The sequence below is a fragment of the Alosa pseudoharengus genome, unplaced genomic scaffold (genome assembly GCF_046254945.1).
Source record: "Alosa pseudoharengus isolate Yale_2024_CS ecotype anadromous, Long Island Sound unplaced genomic scaffold, YU_APseudo_1.1 YU_APseudo_1.1_scf_8, whole genome shotgun sequence".
NCBI classification, from domain to species: domain Eukaryota; kingdom Metazoa; phylum Chordata; class Actinopteri; order Clupeiformes; family Clupeidae; genus Alosa; species Alosa pseudoharengus.
The window spans coordinates 3,686,302-3,706,301 of record NW_027468870.1 but is presented as its reverse complement, the minus strand read 5'-3'; the positions used below and the strand labels follow the sequence as shown (position 1 = coordinate 3,706,301).

The window sequence follows — 20,000 nt, the reverse complement described above, 5'->3', positions numbered from 1 at the left end:
TCTGTAATAGTCAATGTGATAGCACTGTGTGTCTGTAATAGCCGTTGTGATAGCACCGTGTGTCTGTAATAGCCGTTGTGATGGCACTGTGTGTCTGTAATAGTCGTTGTGATAGCACCGTGTGTCTGTACGGAGTCGTTGTGATAGCACCGTGTGTCTGTAATAGTCGTTGTGATAGCACCGTGTGTCTGTAATAGTCGTTGTGATAGCACCGTGTGTCTGTACGGAGTCGTTGTGATAGCACCGTGTGTCTGTAATAGTCGTTGTGATAGCACCGTGTGTCTGTAATAGTCGTTGTAATAGCACAGTGTGTCTGTAATAGTCGTTTTGATAGCACCGTGTGTCTGTAATAGTCATTGTGATAGCACCGTGTGTCTGTAAGGAGCTGTTGTGATAGCACTGTGTGTCTGTAATAGTCGTTGTGATGGCACCGTGTGTCTGTAAGGAGCTGTTGTGATAGCACCGTGTGTCTGTAAGGAGCTGTTGTGATGGCACTGTGTGTCTGTAATAGTCGTTGTGATGGCACCGTGTGTCTGTAATAGTCGTTGTGATAGCACTGTGTGTCTGTAATAGTCGTTGTGATAGCACGGTGTGTCTGTACGGTGTCATTGTGATAGCACTGTGTGTCTGTACGGAGTCATTGTGATAGCACCGTGTGTCTGTAATAGTCGTTGTGATAGCACCGTGTGTCTGTACGGAGTCGTTGTGATAGCACCGTGTGTCTGTAATAGTCGTTGTGATAGCACCGTGTGTCTGTAATAGTCGTTGTGATAGCACCGTGTGTCTGTAAGGAGCTGTTGTGATGGCACTGTGTGTCTGTAATAGTCGTTGTGATAGCACCTTGTGTCTGTAATAGTCGTTGTGATAGCACTGTGTGTCTGTAATAGTCGTTGTGATAGCACCGTGTGTCTGTACGGAGTCGTTGTAATGGCACCGTGTGTCTGTACCATTTGTAATGGCATATAGAGATGCTCTACAGTTAGAGAAAATCTGGGCAGGCCATCTGCTGAGCTACTGTCTCTGATTATCAACATCACAGGATAGCAACCTTTCCAGCTCTCTCTCTCTCTCGCTCACTCTTTCTCACTCTCTCGCTCTTTCTCACTCTTTCTCGCTCTCCCTCTCTCTCTTTCCATCTTTCTCCCTCTCAGTTTCGGAGAGTGACTCCAGGCGTGACTGGGCAGGCGATGGAGAGAGTGTGCTGACTAGAGTAGTTATTATTCATAGATCAGGAGATGAAGGAAATCACAAGAAATTGAGATTAACAACACGCACACAGCACAGCGGGCTATATATCATGGGAATCTTTCTTCTTCCATCTTCCTCTCGCTGACTCGCCCTCTCTTAACCCCCTCTCTCTCTCTGTCACATTCAGTTGGCTGTATCATTCCGTTTTAAGCCATTCTGCTCACAGTAGCGGGAACCACAGGAGCAGATGTGGCCCTGATGTGGCCCTGATCCGTCTCTGGTCTGGTCCGTCTGTCCTCCATAGATTAGCTAGTGAGGCGTTTAGAGTCTCTGCTAGTGTGGCCATATTTAGACTCACCACTTCCCCAAAACTGCTGCGGGCCAGATTAAAGTAGTTTGCGGGCCGGATTAAAGTAGTTTGCAGGCCAGATTAAAGTAGTTTGCGGGCCAGATTAAAGTAGTTTGCGGGCTGGATTAAATTAGTGTGCCGGCCAAATTAAAGTGGTTTGCGGGCCAGATTAATGTGGTTTGCGGGCCGGATTAAAGTAGTTTGCGAGACAGATTAAAGTAGTTTGCGGGCCAGGCTAAAGTAGTTTGTGGGCCAGATTAAAGTAGTTTGCGGGCCAAATTAAAGTAGTTTGTGAGACAGATTAAAGTAGTTTGTGGGCTGGATTAAAGTAGTTTGCGGGCCAAATTAAAGTAGTTTGTGAGACAGATTAAAGTAGTTTGTGGGCTGGATTAAAGTAGTTTGCGGGCCAAATTAAAGTAGTTTGTGAGACAGATTAAAGTAGTTTGTGGGCCAGATTAAAGTAGTTTGCGGGCCAAATTAAAGTAGTTTGTGGGCCAAATTAAAGTAGTTTGTGGGCCAGATTAAAGTAGTTTGTGAGACAGATTAAAGTAGTTTGCGGGCCAAATTAAAGTAGTTTGCGGGCCAAATTAAAGTAGTTTGTGAGCCAGATTAAAGTAGTTTGTGAGACAGATTAAAGTAGTTTGTGGGCCGCCTGCTGCCTAGGTGTGCGCTCGAGTATGGTGATCACTACATCCAGGGAACACACATAGTACTGAAGAACTACACCTACACAGTGCTGTAAAATGGTTGGATGAAATATAAACTCCAAATCTGAGATGCTTTAGCAACAGTACTGAGCTGTGAACTATGGAATGACATCTGTGATATTACTGAAATATAAACTCCAAATCTGAGATGCTTTAGTAACAGTACTGAGCTGTGAACTATGGAATGACATCTGTGGTGTTACTTAAATATAAACTCCAAATCTGAGATCCTTTACAGTAGTATCAGTACTGATCAGTGTTGCATGGTCATGTGAGGAAAAACAAGCAGCAGGTCTCTATAAGCCCAAAAGAAGCGACCCAACACCAAATAGTGAGCATCCACTCCCCTAACCCCTGATGTTACATTTCTGGGGCGGTCACCGGTCATGTTAGAGGAGCCTACAGTTACAGTACAGAGTTGACGCAGAGGCATAGATTAAAATGCCCTCTGTGTAGAGGCATAGATTAAAATGCCCTCTGTGTAGAGGCATAGATTAAAATGCTCTCTGTGTAGAGGCATAGATTAAAATGCCCTCTGTGTAGAGGCATAGATTAAAATGCTCTCTGTGTAGAGGCATAGATTAAAATGTCCTCTGTGTAGAGGCATAGATTAAAATGCCCTCTGTGTACATGTAGAAGCATAGATTAAAATGCCCTCTGTGTAGAGGCATATATTAAAATGCCCTCTGTGTAGAGGCATAGATTAAATTCCTCTCTGTGTAGAGGCATAGATACAAATGCTCTATGTGTACGTGTAGAGGCATAGATTAAAATGCCCTCTGTGTAGAGGCATAGATTAAAATGCCCTCTGTGTAGAGGCATAGATTTAAAATGCCCTCTGTAGAGGCATAGATTAAAATGCCCTCTGTGTACCTGTAGGCGCTGCGTGGATTCTACGAAGCAAGCCCAAATGAAGCGACCACATAAAAAAAACACAAGCCCAAAGTTGCTTATAATAAGCGGACTATGGCAACACTGGTACTGAGCTGTGAGCTAAGGATATTACTCTTATCTGGACACCTGCAAACAGGTGCAGCTCATCAGCTTGTTAGGTCATGAGCACACCTGAAAACAAGTTGACAAACAGACAAATGAGTAGAGGGCCTAGTGGCCCGTCACAATGTCTGATCGCTATTTAGGTCCTGCTTGTTTATAAATCAAGTTAAAGCAGTAGTGCTTTAAAGTCAATTCTGTGACTTACTGGAAGCCAGTGCAGGGACTAAAGAATTGGAGTAATGTGGTCAGTTCTTTTATTTTTTGTGAGAACCCTAGCTGCTGCATTTTGTATCACCTGAAGCTGTTTGATATTCTTTTTAGGAAGGCCTGTGAAAAGCCCATTGCAGTAATCAACCCTGCTGGAGATAAATGCATGAATGAGTTTTTCCTAAATCATGTTTTGACATCAGCCCTCTAAGTTTGCCAATATTTTTGAGGTGGTAAAATGCTGGTTTAGTTATTGCTTTCATGTGGCTGTTGAAATTTAGGCCACTGTCAATTATTACACCATGATTTTTAACAGCATCCTTCGCTTTCAACCATTTTGTGTCAAGGGAGAGTGGCAACCCTGAGTTTTTCAAATATAATTACTTCAGTTTTTTCCTTGTTCAGCTGAAGAAAATGTGAGACATCCAGTTATTGATTTGCTCAACACACTAACAGAGATGCAAGGGGACCATAATCATTTGGCATTATCAAGTACATTTAGAAAGATAGATTGAAATTCAATTTGTGTGTCATCTGCATAGCTATGATATGAAATCTAATTATTTTGAATGATTTGTCCAAGTGGGAGCATATAGAGGTTGAATAATAGTGGCCCCAAGATCGACCCCTGGGTAACACCACAGGTCAAGGGTGTTGGTGTTGACGTCAGTGTTGCGCGGGTTTGGTCACAAGCGGCCCGCGGTCGCCCGATATTTTAATCAACCCGACCGCAACTCGGACCGCGAATATTAATTAGGACAAAATTATACCCGACCCGCGATCCGACCCGCTTATTTACAAAATGTGTGCTTTTGGTTATAGGCTGCATGCAGTGTGACAGTAGGCCATTTCTGTAAAACAAACTAATTTATTTGCGAAACTTTATGCAGTAGAACTACACGCAGTAGGCATGCAGGACATAATGTTTGCGCAGGAGAGAGAATGAGATTAAGAGCGCAAGCACGCACGCAACCACCAAGGATTAGAACACTAGGATAAGATTTGAAGGCCATGGACATACATCTTTCTTTCGAAAACAGAAATGGTGAGGCAAGGTAGGCAAGACAGATACATTGATGGTCAAAACGTTAACGTAAGAACTGGTTTATAATGCTGAATGAAGCACAAAGCTTTACTAAAGCACATTCACTGTTTAAAGTCACAAACACAACGAACTAAGGTAACTTTTATGCTTGCGCGAACCTATACATACCGGTAGATATGGCTGTGTAGTCTGTGCCATAACATTTATTCCTGCAGGCTGCCTGTTTTGGCTGTCATACTTTAAAATGGAAATCGCAAGAAGTAGGCCTACATAGACCATAACTTGTACGGTCTACTGTCATCTTCTTTAAGAACTTTTCCCAATATTTCCCATAGCCTATATCGCTTTTCCTGAAGGGGTGTCTTTATTATTTTAACTCGTCTTCAGCTTCTTTACTGTTGACTTTACTGTATTGATACTAGCCTTCTCGTGATATTTTAAGTAGGCCTATTTGTAGAAAATATATATTTAATTAATTTTAACTGACCCGCCCGCAAATGACCCGAATATCATTAAAATATTTTGTTTATGACTCATAACCGCGGGTAACCGCGGTCATCCGCGGGCGACCGCTGAATTTCGGGCAGACCGCGCAACACTGGTTGACGTACAGTTGCCGATGGCAACAAAGAAGTGCCTTTCTTGTAGATATGATTTGAGCCAGTTGATAACTATGCCTGTAAATCCAACCTAGTGTTCTAGTCTGTGTAGTAAAATATTGTGATCAACAGTGTCAAATGCTGCACTAAGGTCCAGTAGCACTAGGACTGATGTTTTACCTGAATCTGTGTTGAGGCGTATGTCATTGAAAACCTTAAGAGCTGTTTCAGTGCTGTGATTTGCCCGAATATCAGACTGAAAGTAATCAAAATACCCATTTGATGTGCGGAAGGTGGTTAGTTGATTAGAGTGTCTAAGCCACACGTGGAAGAGCTGAGATTCTGTACCGTTTGTTCGTGTGTCGTGGTCTATCAAGCTGAACTCTGACATCAAGTTAAGTTTCCCTCTATTTGTAGCTGGAAGTTCCGGATGTTGAATTAGTAATTGAGCAGATATGATGATTTTTTCTGATTTTGATGATTTTGTCTGATTCTGATTTTGTCTGAGTCTGATTTTGTCAATCAGAGATCTGAGATGCTTTAGTAACAGAACTGAGCTGTGAACTATGGAACAGTGCCGAGCTGTGAACTATGGAACAGTACCGAGCTGTGAACTATGGAACAGTACCGAGCTGTGAACTATGGAACAGTACCGAGCTGTGAACTATGGAATGACAATTAAAGCTTCTGTATCAGGATGGTGCTGGCCAAAGACAAACCTCCCTGTCATTTCTCTCCATCCCTCCATCCATCTCTCTCTCTCTCTCTCTCTCTCTCTCTCTCTCTCTCTCTCTCTCTCTCTTCTTCTCTGTCTAGCTGTCATTCCTCATCAGAGGTGTTCACATATTTGACTGACATGCTTGTAGGGCTGTCAGGGGAATATGATGAAGATGTCAAAATGGTGTGTGTCTGTGTGTGTGTGTGTGTGTGAGAGAAAGAGACAAAGAGAGCAAGATGTGGCAGGGGTGTGTGTGTGTGTGTGTGTGTGTCTGTGTGTGTGTCTGAGAGAGACCGAGAGAACAAGATGTGGCAGGGAAATGTGTATGTGAACGAGACAGAGATAGCAAGATGTGGCAGGCGTGTGTGTGTGTGTGTGAGCGAGAGATGTTGCAGGGGTGTGTGTGAGCGAGAGAGAGAGAGATGTGGCAGGGGAATATTTCCGTCTGTTGGTGTGTGTGCTCAGGTTGTTAAATGAAACGCGTAGATGGAGGACTTGAGGGTTTGGAGTCCGAGTGTTAGGTCTGTGTGTGTGTGTGTGTGTGAGTGTGTGTGTGTGTGTGTGTGTGTGTCACTGTTTCATATTCAGCAATCACTGCGGAGCCACTTGAGCTGATAGAGAAATGGATCACCTGAGGCAGCAGGAGCGCAGTGAACACACACACACACACGCACACACACTATGTATTACACAACACTATTTCCTGACCTTGTGTAAAAATTGACATGAAATCGCTTTCATTCTCATTGCTGTTGCAAGTATTTGCATTTCCATGACTTCACAGGTGTGTGCGTGTGCGCGTGTGCACGTGTGTGCGCGTGTGTGCGCGCGCGTGTGTGTGTGTGTGTGTGTGTGTGTGTGTGTGTGAGAGAAGGTTCATTCATTATGGATGTGCGTGTCGGTGTGTGTGTGAGAGAGAGAGCGGCGGTTCATTCATTATGGATGTGTGTGTCGTGTGAAATTGAAGCCGTCACAGCGGCCATACCCATATCAGTGCTCTTGCCTGCACGTAACACCTGACACACACACACACACACACACACACAGAGAGAGAGAGCAGTCACCAACTTGCTTATTTTCTCCTCTGAATCTTTTACCCTTTCTCCCTTCCTTGCTTCCTCCCCAACTTTCTCTCCTTTCTTTCTTTCTTTCTTTCTTTCTCTCTTTTCTCGCTCACTCTCTCTCTCTCTTCTCATCATATCAGATCAGCATTAATGCTCTTGCATCTTGTGAAATTGGGTGATTTGTGCAAGGTGACTCAATTGCTAAGCGATCATCAAACTGCATCATCTTTCTCTCCTCTCCCTCTCTCTCTCCTTCTCGCTCTCCTTCTCTTCCTCTCTCTCCCTCTCTCTCTCCATTCTTTCTCCCCCTCTCCCTCTCTCTCTCTCTCCTCTCTCTCTTCCTCTCTCCCTCTCTCTCACCCTCTTTCTCTCTCTCCCTTTCTCTTCATGTTTTTGTATCCTATCTGGTGATATCTTTCTCTCTTGCACACGTCACACACACACACACGTTACAACCCTCCTACCACTTAGCTCCTGACAGCTATCCATGTATGGCTCTCTAGCACGTCTCACACGTTTAATAGAAATATACTTTCACCCCCTATCCTCAATCGTTGTCCCTGGGTTTCCATACTGCCACACACACCACACCACACCACACCACACAGACACACATAGACAGAGACACACACACACACACACACACACACACTTAACACCCACACACACAGACGGACTAGTGTTGTCACGATACCAAAATTATTGCTTCGATACCGATACCAAGTCAAGAATTGCGTTTTCGATACTTCGATGCACCCACACAGACAGGCACACAGACACACACAACAGACACCCACACACACAGACAGGCACACAGACACACAAAACAGACACCCACACAGACACAGACAGGCACACAGACACACACAACAGACACCCACACAGACACAGACAGGCACACAGACACACACAACAGACACCCACACAGACACAGACAGGCACACAGACACACACAACAGACACCCACACATGCAGACGGACTCCCCCCAACACGCGCACACACTCACGCACGCACGCACACACGCACACACACACACCAGTCCTCTAACAGCACTATGAGATGCCTCCATTGTGCTGCTGTGTCCAGTCCTCTTGGTCCTGATATGTTTAACAGCACTATGAGATGCCTCCATTGGGCTCAGCACTAGAATATTCCATCAACGTCTCAGAAGCATGATCCAGGGTTCTGTGCTCTGAACTGGGGAACGTCTCAGAAGCATGATCCAGGGTTCTGTGCTCTGAACGGGGGAACGTCTCAGAAGCATGATCCAGGGTTCTGTGCTCTGAACGGGGGAACGTCTCAGAAGCATGATCCAGGGTTCTGTGCTCTGAACGGGGGAACGTCTCAGAAGCATGATCCAGGGTTCTGTGCTCTGAACGGGGAACGTCTCAGAAGCATGATCCAGGGTTCTGTGCTCTGAACGGGGAACGTCTCAGAAGCATGATCCAGGGTTCTGTGCTCTGAACGGGGGAACGTCTCAGAAGCATGATCCAGGGTTCTGTGCTCTGAACGGGGAACATGTGTGTGTGTGAGCGAGAAAACCTGTGTGTAAGGCAGACAGTGCACAAGTTGTGTTTGTTTAGAGTTGTTTGTGTGTATAAATAAGAATCTTGTGCGCGCGGGAGAAGGAGAGGCAGCCACACACACCTGGTAATTAATTGCTACAAGTTGTTGTTGTGTTGTTGTTTTTAAAGTGCAGTGCTTCTGGTAATTGGCAGCTTTATTTCTTTATTTCTTTATTTCATGTTTTGTTTGTTCAGAGGCCTTTTGTCCCCACAGGAGGAGACCAGGGCAGCGAAGCTCATGTCGTTAGAGCCCTTGTGTTAGAGCTGGGTGCGTGCAGGTGTGTGTTAGGGATCGACCGATATGGATTTTTTAGTGCCCATACCGATACCGATTTTTTTCCATCAGCCTAAGCCGATGACCGATACAGGCTGCCGATATTTGGAGCCGATACTGCTTTTATTTTGCTCCCTCAATTTACATCATACAAATGACACATAATTACACAAATGATAACAAATGTTATAAGTCTCAATTTAAAAAAGGAACATTGAACTTATGGATGGGTGCACTGAATATGGTTAACCCTTAGAACCCGATTGACGCAAAGTGCGTCAAAAAACACACCCTTTCTTCTCTGTTACATTGCTCCGGAACGGTTCATCGCAGCGAGATGAAACCTTTATTGCACGACAGAGCAGAAGTGGGGCTTTCCAACGAGACTACACACTTGTCTGTACGATCAAGTATGAAAATAAAAAAAAATCATGAAATTAAATCAAATTGCATCATATTTACAGTCTATACTTCTCTGCGTTCACCTGCACACACATTACTCTAGTTTGAATTACTCGCAAAAACCCGTGATCGCATCGATATGGCAAGCATATCAGATGAAAGAGGGGGCACAGGGCTATCCATTGGTACCATGTTTATCAATCCTTCGGGCTTATAAAACCAGACGAAGTGACTGCAAAATAATAACGTCATGTACACAAACCAACACTGCACACTCATTACTCTCGTTTGAATTACTCGCGGACCCGTGATCGCATAGATATGCCACGCATGTCAGATGAAAGAGGAGACTCAGAGCTATCATTTGATACCAAGTACATGCTTCTGGGTTATAAAACAGACGAAGTGACAGCAAAATAATAACTTCATATAGCTGGACTTACCCCATGTTTTTGTCTGTTCTTGTGGCAAAGCATGTTTATTATCCAATGCTATCATGTGTTTCTCTATAGCAAAGCAAGTTCATATTCAGGTTTTGAGGTCCTAGCAAATTCCTGCATGGCATCCAATTCAAGGCTCACATTGCATCCCAATTTGTTCAACAAATAAACACCTTTTTTGCCTTTACTTTGTTCATGGCAATGCAGTAAAAAGTTGAGAATTATTATGACTGCATACACACAGGCACGCAGGCTAACACGCAACCTCGGGTCAAGTCAGGTCAGATCAGTTCGTGTCACAGATTTGGAGCGCAGAAAGGTCATTTTTCATCACTAAATAAAAAATGGCATTTATTTCCGTAAATCACACAGCAAATATTTCTGTAAATTGCTCAGCCCCAGAGTATCCCTCCAACATGGCAATTATATTGCCCGATTCAGGACAGTCTGCCCTACACACACATGAAATGCATGTAGAGCTGTGAGCTTGCTGTGGTGAGATACATGTCGAAATATAAGAATTTTTATAATACACTTTTTATATTTTAATTCTTTAAAAATCTAAATAAAATCAATGCTAGTATTAATACATGAAATACAGATCTGAATAGCCTAGACTCTCCTGAAAAAAACAATATATAATATATGTGTGTGGCACTTACAATGACCAGAATAAATCCTTATGAATAAAGGTAGTGAAAATGCCCTAAAAACAGCTTAGGGTTCTAAGGGTTAACTGTGCAAAATGCTTTCATCAACATCTTACAACACAGCCTTGATGACGCATTGCTTGCTGACATACTATAAGACATAATTCAGGTCATCACAAAATGTCCTTTGTCAACACATTTAAATAATTTAAGAAAACAATAAGCCTGAAAATTAGCTATTGAAATAAAGTGCTTGATTTGTAATTTAAGACTGCATGGTTTCAATTTTTCTATGTCTATATTTTTCTAAAAAAAGCTGCCAGATGTCAACCACAGAACATAAATCAGCAGAGGAAAATAACGTGGTGTCAAATGTTTCTGTTCTAAACGGCATCAAGGTCAAAAGGTAGCCTATATAAACATATCTCTCAGTTTTAAAATCTCTCCTTCAGGTAGCGCAGCACTCTCATATCGCTGTGATGCGTGTGTCCCACTGAGTGAGACAGACAGACGCACACACAAACTTCTGTTTGGTAGCTGACGAACCACCATTGAACTGGATTGATAATGATAACGTTAGCAAACGGCTCTAAACAAGTAAGGCATACACGGTATGTCTGGTACATGATAAACGTTAACACGAATTAATATTCAACTACATATAACACGTCTCTCATTAAAGCTCTGATATCACTGCGATGGCAACTCCGCCCGCTCGAAGGGAGAGGGGGAGGGAGACGCACACACCACACGCGTCCAAAACTCAGCCAGGTGGTCGCTGAATAAAACTCCCACAAATACCACGGAACAACGTCAGCATTACTTAATCATATGATTGACCAGTGTTCGTAACAGCTACCGCTACCCCATGCAAACGGATAGCCTACAACTTAGTGCAGCTCCCTAAATACAATGGCAAGCAGTCTTATAGAAGAGGGGCATTCAGGGAGGGAGACACACACACACACCACACGCGTCCAACACTCAGCCAGGTGGTCGCTGAATAAAACTCCCACAAATACCACGGAACAACGTTGGCATTAATCATATGATCAGTGTTTGTAACAGCTAGCTACCGCATGCATATGGATAGCCTAGCCTACAACTTAGCTATTTGCAGCTACCTAAATACAATGGCAAGCAGTTTTATAAACGAGGCATTAGCATTAAATAAAGTAGGCTACCTATATCATTCGCATTTTCCACTTGGACCCACAAACTTGCTTCCACCTTCAAAGTGTATGGCAATATTTAAGCTAAGTCAAACAGTTAAAAGATGCTTTGAAAGTTTAAAGTTTACTGTTGTCTTGAAGAGCAGGCTTTCAGCTATCTGTTCATGGGGGAGGGGCAGTCTTGCAGCGTCTCCAGCAACACAGAGCTGCCTGTGGACGCCTGTATGTAAATAATGCGGGGGAAAAAACTATCGGCGAACGCAGGCGCTTATCGGCCGATGCCAATACATGTAAAAAACGCAAATATCGGCCCGATATATCAGCCGGCCGATATATCGGCCGGCCGATATATCGGTCGATCCCTAGTGTGTGTGTGTGTGTGTGTGTGTGTGTGTGTGTGTGCGCGTGCGTGCGCGCGTGTGTGTGTGTGTGTGCTTATGTTGCGCTATTTGTTATTGTGATTATAGCAGTGGGCGACAGCCTTACTTTATGTCATCATTACATTTATTACTACAATGAAATAAGTCATCATCATCATCGTCGTCATCAGCATGGCATGTCACACACACCTGCTCCATCACTGAGTTCTTGTTATGTAGCCTCAAATGGGCTACACTCACATTCAAATTCAAAGGACTTTAACCTTTTGCTGACATAGGCTAGCCTACTTTCACTCACACACACACTAGCCTACTCTCAATATTGTATATTTTTGAAGATGCTGCATTGGTGTGATTTCTATACTTGCTGTGGCCCACACACACCCACACACACACACTCCCACACACATACACACACACACACACACGCACACACGCACACACGCACACACACACACACACACACACACACACACACCGCTGGCTGTTATCTGATATCCAGAGTCTATAGTAGGAAGGCTTTAACCGGCTGACCTTCTCGAACTGTCCTACACACACACACACACACACACACACACACACACGCACGCACACACACACACACACATTTTAATTCTTTATTTAAATCCACAAATCATATTACAACAGACAGGATTCAAATATTTCAAGAGATAAGATAGGGCTTTGTCACTCAATGATATTCAGGGGTACAAAAAACATCTCCTGCGCCATGCTGCAAGGCTGCCTATAACTGCAGATATGGAGCAAAACTTTGCTAGCTGTTTTGTTTTTCTGCTGGAGAGCCCTGCCAGCCTTAACCCACTGAAAACAAGATTGTGGACATGCCCCAAGCTGCCAAAGATCAACATCACTAGCTTGCACTGATAGCCTAGGTCACATAGTTTTGTCCGTATGGGTTGGTACTTCATGATTTTGTCATTAAAAGCCATGTCCATGTAGAGATCGTACACACATCCTATTTCAAGTATAAGTACTTCCCTTCTGTCTCGGTCTAAAAACACAACATCAGGGGTGTTAGGGATGTTACAAAACACATCAGTGGAGCTGTTAAACCATTCTGGCATAATACGCGAGTGTTTGTACATAGTCACATTATCTGGAAGTACATCCTTAACAGTGCTAGCAATAAGGTAAACAATTCGGTCATGGCGTGCAGTATAAAGTCCTTTGTACATAGTACAGCCATTAACAATATGGGCAACTGATTCAAGGTGATGGTCAGAGTCTGAGTGCATTATACAGTGTGGATGGTGGATTGCAGGGTACCATAGTGCAAGGTTGTAGCGGCATTTGTGCAAGGTTGCAGCGGCATTTGTAAACATGGAGTGTGAGAGAGTGGTCGACAAAGTGTAGGCATGCCAACTTTCCCTGCATTTTGAGTCCAGTCCAGTGTTGTTTGGTGTCTGTTTGTTTTATGTTTTATGTACACACACACACACAGAGCTGCCGTGCTTTATGGCTTCTCTCTAACTAAGTTAAGCTGGATACTGCTCATTTAGTCCCATGCCCTGCTGTGATTAAAGAGAGGTTAATGAATAATAATGCAGTGGAAATACACAGACACACACACACACACACACACACACACAGACACACACACACACACACACACACCACACCACACCACACACAGAGTTAATTCAGGCTGCCCTGTATTGTGCCCTTTAACTAAGTTCAGCTGGATGCTGCCCCAGTCCTGCTGTGATGAGAGAGAGAGGTTAAATAGAAGGCAACAAATAAAGTGCAGGCCTGAAAACACAAGCATTTACCTGTACGTATGCACGCACGCACACACACACACACACTTCAGCTAACTCTTCTACTGAGTCCCAACTGCTACCAGACAGCCGCCTTCCTCCTGTCATGGGGGGATAATGAGGCAGACGTGTGTGTGTGTGTGTGTGTGTGTGTATGTGTGTGAGATCAAGACATGCTGAGACTGAGAGTGTGTGTGTGTGTATGTTGGAAGGGGAGCATTATGTAGGCTCTGACTGTGTGTGTGTGTGTGCAAGAAGCACTCTCTTTCTTCTGAAATGTCTTCTGCCTCACTGTAGCAATTAAAATGGAATTGGAAATCAGATTGAATATATTAGTGAGCTGAAACACACACACACACACACACACACGCACACACACACTTCCAAGCCCCAAATTTCTCTCACCAAACCTCTTATACATAACTCACACCCTTTTCTCCCCCTCAAATTTCTCACACGCAACTAAAGATATTCACACCACTCTTCTGTTCTCTCTCTCTTTCTATCCCTCTCTCTCTCTATCTTTAGAGGGGATAGAGAGAGGGAGGGATATTTACACCACTCTTCTGTTCTCTCTCTCTCATCTATCCCTCTCTCTCGATCCCTCCTTTCTCTCTAATAATCTCTCTTTCTCTCTCTCACACAGACACAGACAGCTGTGATGTCATCTCTCCTCTCGTTTGAGTTTGTTTTCTGCACTGCAGTCTTTGCTCCCTCTCTCCTCTCCTCTTTTGTCCGTCATCCCTTATTCCTGCCCTCCCTTCTCTCTCTCCCCACACACACACACACACACACACACTCCCTGTTCTCTTGTTCTCTTTGCATCATTTCTTCCTCGCCGTCACAACACCACTCCTGTGTGTGTGTGTGTGTGTGTGTGTGTGTGTGTGTGTGTGTGTGTGTGTGTGTGTGTGTGTGTGTGTGTGTGTGTGTGTGTGTGTGTGTGTGTGTGTGTGTGTGTGTGTGTGTGTGTGTGTGTGTGTGTGTGTGTGTGCGCGCATATAGGAGAGCAACACCACTCCTGTGTGTGTGCGCGTATATGGGAGAGCAACACCACTCCTGTGTGTGTGCGCGTATATGGGAGAGCAACACCACTCCTGTGTGTGTGCGTATATGGTACAACCTTGATGTTGAAGTCTGAGATGGGAATATAGGCTATGCTTTGTGCGTGCCAAATTATGCATGAGGAGATGTGTTTTGAAGTGAATATAATCTCATACTGGCATCAGACAACCTATGGGGTGTCAAGTCTGCTCCCAGTATCTAGGCTACAGTGTGCGTGTGTGTGATCTAATATGAGCCTGTTTTCAGCATCTATGTAGGCTAGCATTTTTGATGTGTTTTCATTCAGTCAATCTGCTCGTCTTTATTTATTTAGCATATTTCATACCACAACTGTAATAGAAGGTGCTTAACAGGAGGGCACTAAATGCCTGAAATCAGTAAGTAGTGTGTGATGTGTGTGTGTGTGTGTGTGTGTGTGTGTATGTGTGTGTGTGTGTGTGTGTGTGTGTGTGTGTGTGTGTGTGCGCGCTTCCCTGTGAAGTGCAATAGGCAGTTGATGCAGTCTGACAGGACGTTCAGCTTGAAGTTTAGTCTGCCTTGACTCGTCTCGTCTGTCTATTTGTTGCCCACTTTAAGGGTTTGTTGCCCACTTTAAGGGTTTGTTGCCCACTTTAAGGGTTAGTCTATTTGTTGCCCACTTTAAGGGTTTGTTGCCCACTTTAAGGGTTAGTCTATTTGTTGCCCACTGTAAGGGGTTGTCTATTTGTTGCAAATGAGATGGGCTCTTATTAAACCATATACAGTGCTGTGCAAGTACACCCATGCTAAAGTTGACGAAACTAATGAGCATGGTGTGTGTGTGTGTGTGTGTGTGTGTGTGTGTGTGTGTGTGTGTGTGTGTGTGTGTGTGTGTGTGTGTGTGTGTGTGTGTGTGTGTGTGTGTGTGTGTGTGTGTGTGTGTGTGTGTGTGTGTGTGTGTGTGTGTGTGTGTGTGTGTGTGTGTGTGTGTGTGTGTGTGTGTGTGTGTGTGTGGTCTGTGAGAGAGGAAATGGAATGGATGTATTATGACAAGGTCTGTTTGGTGGCAATGGGGACACCTAACTGATTGCATAATTCGCAGATAGGAGTGTGAGTGAGCGTGCGCGGGAGCACAGTATATATATCTCTGTGATCTAATTAGCATTTTCCAATGTGGGAGCACTCAGATAACGATCACACACACACACACACACACACTCAGATAACGATCAAAACACGTTGTGCTCTAAATAATAGGTGTCCCTCATGAAGCCAAATATTCCCCTCCCTTTTTACCATTGGCTCCAAACCTCTTTCCTGAGCCTCTGGACCCATAACGCCGTGCCTGACATACACACACACACACACACACACACACACACACACACACACTCACTCTTACACTTACACACACTCACACACTCCAGGATTCCAGTTTTGGATTTGGATGCCAGACCAATTGTGGGTGGGCCTTAAATTAAAAACGTTGCGAAATCACAGTTTAACCTAATAAATATGACTGACTAATACACTGTTATATTATCTGTGCTTACATAATAGAGATTTGAATAGTTTGATTCTCTTTATATATATTTTTCTGCATTGTAGAAAGTTTGGGTGCATAGGACAGACCTATCTGCGATCACTCTCCGGTTCTGACCAAAGAGCGCTTTGGAATCTCCATAGCGCAGTACGCACCATGGCTGTTCTTTAGCGCATATCTCTAATAGGCCTATAGACTGTAAAAGTGGTCAGGAGTCTAATTATTTCCCCAAAACAGAGTTAGTTCTGCTCGTGTAACATGAAGCCGAATATTTCACAATTATGTTTAATTGTTTAAAAGTTTTCAACAATACAGATAAACACTGCCCGGCAATTTCTATCAGGGCCATTGCTTGCAGTTGAAAACATTCGGGGCTTAGCCCATACTGTAGTCTAAACAGATCTGACAATTCCCATTTTGCCTGCCCTTGCTGCACACTTTTCATAAATTAATCCACCGACTCAAGCCTCATTTCCGCCACATTCTTTAAATATTATGGACAATAATATTTTGACAATTAAGGGATGTAATGACCTGTTGCTATCTTTACATTTCTGTTTGCTAGAAATGAACTATAGCCTATAGCCACCTACCAGACTCAGTGGCTTTTAAATAGCAAGATCCATCATATAGTTCATGTTATGTTTAGCTTAAGGAGAACGAATCATTGAAGACTTACTAATTCGATTCTACAAAGGCAAAGTTTGGCCAGCTTCAAACTGTAGACTAGTGACTGCAGGGGAAGCTAATAACAAAGCTGAACTTGTAGGCTAGCCTAAATGACGAGAACAGCGTAACTCTACCACCTCATTGTCCTTATTGCCCCCATGATTTCCTTGTAACCTTCTTATACCAAATAGGAAGAGCAAACAATGACATGCCCAACCTCGCGCACGCACTCTCTAAGTAGCCTACGTTCTAAATGATGTTTTCGGGTAAGGTAACGTTCAAACTAGATCTGCTGCATGAAGGAGAGTGAGAAGACACCCGTGTCCTGCTTGCATGTTTATGATAAATCGGTCCACCTCATCTCAAAGTTTCAATGCACGATCGGAATAATGGTTTCATATTTGTTAGTCAACTTTGCAAAATACAGCACATTCGGGGCTGAAGCCTCAAAGCAAAATCAGCTGGCGATGCCCCTGCTCAGGCACAGAACTTGGTCATCTGTCATGTAAAATATGCTCCAAAAGAGCTCATAAAGATCAATCACCCCCATCAGGCCTAAAATGTCATACATTATTTCTTTCTTTGGCTTATACAGAGAAGATGCATTCAAATGTAGCTTATGCTACTACGAGGTAATAACTAATACAATAGGCTACCGCCAACGAATCCGTGAAGATGCCCATTACAACAGCCCATTAATGCAAATCTGGCAAGATGGCTACGCCGATCCAGAACCATGTCTCTGGCACTGTCTGCTGAACTTGCATCAAAATAGACATAACCAGTATTTTAAACATTGTTTTGAAAACTAAACATTTCAACTATTTTAGCACAAATGATGAGATTATTTGCCGATTTTTAAAAATTCTTAACAAAATTAAAATATATTAATTGTTTTGGGTGGCCTGTTGAAAAGTGGGCGGGCCTAGGCCAGTCAGGCCCACCCATAAAGCCGTGCCTGACACACACACACACACACACACACACTTTCTTTCAGTCATACATCATTCTTATTTTCACTCACATGACACTCACACAAGACACACAATGAAAATCACCCGCAGTTTAGCTGACACACACACACACACACACACACACTGCTGCCTCAAAGTTTCTGTTCTCATATTGGAAATGAAATGAGAGTGCTTTAGTGCTTTAACTGCCCCTGGGCTGTGTGAAGTTGATTATTCTCCTAAACTTTTAGATCCTTCTCTCCAGTACCTCATCATTAATGTGTTTGCAGGCAGTGCACACACACACACACGCACACACACACACACACACCTCAAGTTTGTGTTTGTGATCTCTCCTTTGTCTGCATTTCTGTTTTTGTGCCTCGTGTGTGTGTGTGTGTGTGTGTGTGCGTGTGCGTGTGCGTGTGCGTGTGCGTGCGTGCGTGTGCGTGTGCGTGTGCGTGTGCGTGCGTGTGCGTGTGCGTGTGCGTGTGCGTGTGCGTGTGCGAGAGAGAGAGCATGTACCCTTTCGTGCCTCTGTCATTTCTGGTGGGGCCGTATCCTGTGTGTGTGTGTGTGTGTGTGTGTGTGTCGGGGTTGGCGTACGGTAGTGATGATATATGGGAGGAGAGCACACATCCATCAGCCTGGGCACACCTGGTCACGAGTCACGCCCACGTTTGTCCCCATCAGCCAATCAGCTGCTGAGCTGGAAGGCATGGCCACCAATCATGTGTGGAGATTAGATGATGGATTAATCTGATTGGCCCTGAAACAGATTGGATTGTGGGTCAGGGGGGATTTGGACCGGGACCTGGAGAAAGAATGAGGGGGAGAGAGAGAGGGATGGAGAGAGAGAGGGATGAAGAGAGAGAGGGATGAAAAGAGAGAGAGAGACAGAGGGATGCAGAGAGAGGGATGGAGAGAGAGAGGGATGGAGAGAGAGAGAGGGCCTTTCTGAAACTAGTCCCTTCCTATTCTCCATTACCGGGGGTGGGAATCACCCTCACAGCCAGATGAAGTTCCCTTGATGAGTGCGTAGGGTTCTAATACCCTCACAGCCAGATGAAGTTCCCTTGATGAGTGCGTAGGGTTCTAATACCCTCACAGCCAGATGAAGGGGGGGGGGGGTAAAGACGGAGAGAGAGGGAGTTGGAGAAGAAGACTACAGACTGAGGGAGGTGGGGCGGACAAGTGTGTGTGTGTGTGTGTGTGTGTGACAGACTAGAGTGTAGAAAGAGGGCTCTATTTCTGTGTGTGTGTGTGTGTGTGTGTGTGACAGACTAGAGTGTAGAAAGAGGGCTCTATTTCTGTGTGTGTGTGTGTGTGTGTGTGTGTGTGTGTTGGAAGTGAGAAGAGTGTAGGAAGAGGGCTCTATTTCTGTGTGTGTGTGTGTGTGTGTGTGTGTGTGTGTGTTAGAAGTGAGAAGAGTGTAGGAAGAGGGCTCTATTTCTGTGTGTGTGTGTGTGTTGGAAGTGAGAAGAGTGTAGGAAGAGGGCTCTATTTCTGGGGTTGTGTGAAGACTGCCAACTGCCACTCCAACCCGTTCATTACATCTGTGATGTTTGCAAAGTGCACTGGGAATCTTCCTGCTCATCACACCAACTGCTCTGTGTGTGTGTGTGTGTGTGTGTGTGTGTGTGTGTGTGTGTGTGTGTGTGTGTGCGCAGAGTACAGCACTTTCTCGCTCTCACTCACACACACACACACGCACTATATGTAAATAAGGTCATGCAGGGTGAAGTTTGATTTTTTTCAACCTCTCATAAGATCAAATAAATCCAGTGGTTCTGCTGAGCTCTACTCCTTCAGGGAGTGAGGGAGGGAGTTGTGTGTGTGTAAGTGTGTTTTTCACTGTGTGTCTGTGTGTCTCAAGTGTCTGTCAGTAGATTAGATTCAACTTTATTGTCATTTAGCAGAGTACAGGTACAGAACCAATGAAATGCAGTTGACATCCAACCAGAAGTGCAAAAGAAGCATTAAACACCAACGTGCAGGATGAGTACAGTATACTGTTAAAGGGATATTCCACCATTTGGGGAATTACTCATTTTTCACCTCCCCTTGAGTTAAGCAATTGATTTTTACCTTTCTCCAGTTCATCCAGCCGTTCTCTGAGTCTGGCGATACCACTTTTAGCTCCAGCCTAGCATAGATCATTGAATCGTATTAGACCATTAGCATCTCTCCTGCTAGCATCACGTTTAAAAGTGACTACGATTTCCGGTAATTTTCCTATTTAAACCTTTTCTCCTCTAAAGTTAGAAAGTGTAATAA

At 44.2% G+C, this 20,000-nt stretch overlaps 1 protein-coding gene across 1 annotated transcript in view; it reads left to right on the top strand.

The window, feature by feature from the left end:
• The window catches only part of pcxa (pyruvate carboxylase a), a gene marked incomplete at its 5' end in the record, with an annotated part of 170,382 nt that overhangs the window by 23,410 nt on the left and 126,972 nt on the right, over positions 1-20,000 (top strand).